The sequence below is a fragment of the Arachis hypogaea genome, chromosome 2, assembly GCF_003086295.3.
Source record: "Arachis hypogaea cultivar Tifrunner chromosome 2, arahy.Tifrunner.gnm2.J5K5, whole genome shotgun sequence".
In the NCBI taxonomy this organism is placed as follows: Eukaryota; Viridiplantae; Streptophyta; class Magnoliopsida; order Fabales; family Fabaceae; genus Arachis; species Arachis hypogaea.
In genome coordinates, this window is record NC_092037.1 from 72003848 (window position 1) to 72007853 (window position 4006).

The following is a 4006-nucleotide window of genomic DNA, read 5'->3' on the forward strand; positions in this document are numbered from 1 at the left end:
GTGAATCGCATTTTCACCTTTGTAGGACGATCATTCCTATCGAGATCGTACAGTGAATCTGTTCTTCACTTTCTGTCGATCTATTGCTTTATAATCGGACGATGAATGCTTCAGATTAATGCGTCTTGGGAATTTGTAGAATATCTGAAATATATTTTATTCAAAGAAAGTGCAAATATATACATGCGGGAGTTTTTCGTACCCTTAAGTTAGATTAAATCTCAGTCTTGATGCCTCATTAAAAAACCTTTTCAGGAAAAAGATTGCATCTTGTGATGAGATATTTTACCTTTCCTAGCTATAGTACCTTCTTAGGTTACAGGCGTGCCATGATCTGGGGAATTCTCGTCCCTCGAGTTCGGACAGTTTGTAGTAGCCCTTCCCAAGTACTTCTTTGACTCGGTAGGGTCCTTTCCAGTTGGCTACCAGCTTTCTTTCTCCGGGTCGAGTTGTTCCAATATCATTTTGGATTAAGATAAGATCGTTCTCAGTGAAACCTCTTGGCACTACCTTTTGATTATACCTGGAAGCCATTCACCGCTTTAGTGCTTCTTCTCTGATCCGAGCTCTTTCTTGGATTTTCGGAAGTAGGTTGAGCTCTTCTCTTTGAAGTTGAGAGTTGGTTTGTTCATTGTAGTGGAATACTCGGGGAGACCCTTCCTCGACTTCTATTGGAATCATTGCCTCCACTCCGTATGCAAATCGAAATGGTGATTCGTTCATAGTAGAATGGGGGTTGTTCGATACGCCTATAGGACTTGTGGAAGTTCCTCGGCCCAAGCTCCCTTTGCTTCTTGCAGTCTCCATTTCAGCCCGACTAATTTGACTTTGTTGGCCGCTTCGGCTTGTCCATTGGCTTGGGGATGTTCGACGGAGGTGAACTGGTGTTTTATATTCGAGTCGGCCACTAGTTTTTTGAAGCCTGCATCTGTGAATTGGGTGCCATTATCTGTGGCGATGGAATATGGGACCCCGAACCTTGTAATGATGTTCCTATATAGGAATTTCTGGCTTCTTTGAGTAGTGGCGTTGGCTAGGGGTTCTGCCTCAATCCATTTTGTGAAATAGTCTACCCCTACTATTAGGAATTTGGCTTGTCCTGATCCCTGGGGAAAGGATCCGAGAAGATCGAGTCCCCACTTTGCAAATGGCCAGGGTGAGGTCACGCTGATGAGCTTTTCCGGTGGGACAATGTGAAAGTTGGCATGCTTCTGACATGGTGGACATGTCTTTACAAATTCTGTAGCTTCCTTTCGTAGAGTTGGCCAATAGAATCCCGCTCGGAGTACCTTTTTGGTGAGAGCTTGCGCTCCAAGATGATTGCCACAAATGCCGCTGTGTACTTCCTCCAAGACTCCCTTTGTATTGGAGGTCGGTACGCATTTTAACAATGGTACTGAGATCCCTCTTTTGTATAGGGTTTTGTTTATGATAGTGTAGTATTGTGCCTCCATTTTTAACCTCTTTGCCTCATTTTCATCTGTAGAGAGCGCTTCCGTTTTGAGGTAGTGCTTTATGGGGGTCATCCATCCTTGATCCCGACCTGTTATGGCTAGGACTTTTTCTTCTTCCGATATTGACGGGTTCTGTAGTATTTCCTAGATGAGGCTTCTATTGTTGCCCCTTGGTTTGGTACTGGCTAGTTTTGAAAGTGCGTCAGCTCGGGCATTTTGCTCGCGGGGTATGTGGTAGATCCTATATTCCCCGAGTTGTCCGAGCTCTTCCTTGGTTTTATCCAAATATTTTTTCATGGTAGGGTCTTTCGCATGGTAGCTCCCTGTTATTTGTGAGGTAACGACTTGTGAATCGCTGTAGATGTTGAGTTTCTGAGCTCCAACCTCCCTAGCCAGCTTCAAACCAGCTAATAACGCTTCGTATTCCGTCTGGTTGTTTGAGGCCGAGAATCCGAATTTGAGGGAAAGCTCAAGTTGGGTTCCTTGGTTGCTTTCGATTATCACACCTGCACCGCTTCCGGTTTTATTCGAGGAACCATCCACGTATATATTCCACTCTATGGGGATCTCCGGGGTGTCTGTGAATTCTGCAATGAAGTCGGCTAGGTATTGTGACTTAATGGCTGCCTGCGCCTCGTATTGGAGGTCAAACTCGGACAATTCGATTGCTCATTGTAGGATTCTTCCTGCTAGATCTGTTTTCTGTAATATCCCCTTTATTGGCTGGTTGGTCCGAACCTTAATGGTATGAGCTTGGAAGTACGGGCGAAGTCGTCGGGATGTTAGTATGAGAGCGTAGGCAAACTTCTCTATTTTCTGGTAGTTCAGCTCTGACCCCTGTAATGCTTTACTAATGAAGTAGACGGGTTGTTGCCCACCCTCGTCTTCTCTAATTAGTGCTAAGGCTATTGCCCGACTTCCTACTGCGAGGTATAATATGAGTGGTTCTCCTTCTCGTGGTCGAGATAGGATAGGTGGCCGTCCCAAAAATTCTTTGAAGTCTTGGAAGGCTTGCTCGCATTCCGTTGTCCACTCGAAGTTTTTTCCCTTCCTTAAAGTAGCGTAGAAAGGGAGGGATCTTATCGCTGACCCTGCTAGGAATCTGGACAAGACCGCCAATCTCCCATTGAGTTGTTGTACCTCTTTGACGCAGGTTGGGCTCTTCATATTGAGTATGGCCTGGCATTTATCTGGATTTACCTCGATTCCTCTTTGTGTGAGCATAAAGCCCAAGAACTTACCTGCTTCCACTGCGAAGGTGCATTTAGCCGGGTTAAGTCGCATGCCATGCTTCCGTATGGTGTCGAACACTTGAACCAAGTCGGACAGTAATGTCTCTTCACTTTTGTGTCTTTATCAATATGTCATCCACGTAGACCTCCATGATTTTTCCGATGTGGTCTGAGAAGACCTTATTCATTAGCCTTTGATAAGTAGCTCCCGCGTTATTAAGGCCGAAAGGCATTACGATGTAGCAATAGTTTGCTTTGGGTGTTAGAAACGAGGTTTTTTCTTGATCCGGTGGATACATTGGGATCTGGTTGTACCCTGAGTATGCGTCCATAAACGAGAGATATTTATATCCCGATGAGGCATCTACTAGAGCGTCGATGCTTGGGAGTGGATAAGGATCTTTTGGGCAGGCTTTGTTGAGGTCGGTGTAGTCGGTGCACATTCGCCACTTCTCATTTGACTTTCTCACCAAGACGACGTTTGCTAGCCATAGTGGGTACTTAACTTCTCTTATGAATCCTGCCTCTAGCAGTGCTTGCACCTATTCTGCCACAACCTGAGACTGTTCTAGCCCGAGTTTTCTTCGTCTTTGTTGTACCGGCCGGGATCCCGGATAGACTGCCAACTTGTGGCTCATCAGTTTGGGATCTATGCCTAGCATGTCGACGGCTTTCCATGCGAAGAGATCAACATTATGTCGTAGGAACTGTATGAGTGATTCCTTTGCGTCTCCTTTCAGGATTGTGCCAATATTAGTTGTCTTATCCGAGGTGTCTCCGATTTGAACTTTCTCTACTTCACCTTCGGGCTATGGACGGAGTTCTTCTTGCCTCTGAACTCCACCAAGTTCGATTGTGTGGAACTCTTCTCCTTCGCCTCTGAGGTTTAGACTTTTGTTATAACAGCGACGCGCCATCCTTTGATCTGCTTTTATTGTAGCTATCCCTTCTACAGTTGGGAATTTCATACATAGATGTGGAGTTGAAACTATTGCGCCGAGTTGGTTTAACGTTGTTCGACCTATTAAGGCATTGTAGGCTGAGCTTACGTTGACCACGATGTAGTCTATCTTGAGTGTTCTGGATTGGTTCCCCTTTCCAAAGGTTGTATGTAGCGATACGTATCCCAGTGGTTGTACTGGGGTATCCCCAAGTCCAAACAGGCTGTTCGGGTATGCTCTTAGCTCTTTTTCTTCTAAGCCGAGCTTGTCGAGGGCAGTTTTGAATAAAATATCGGCGGAGCTTCCTTGGTCAATTAATGTACGGTGGAGGTTGGCGTTTGCCAGTATGATAGTGATGACCATGGGATCGTCGTGTCCT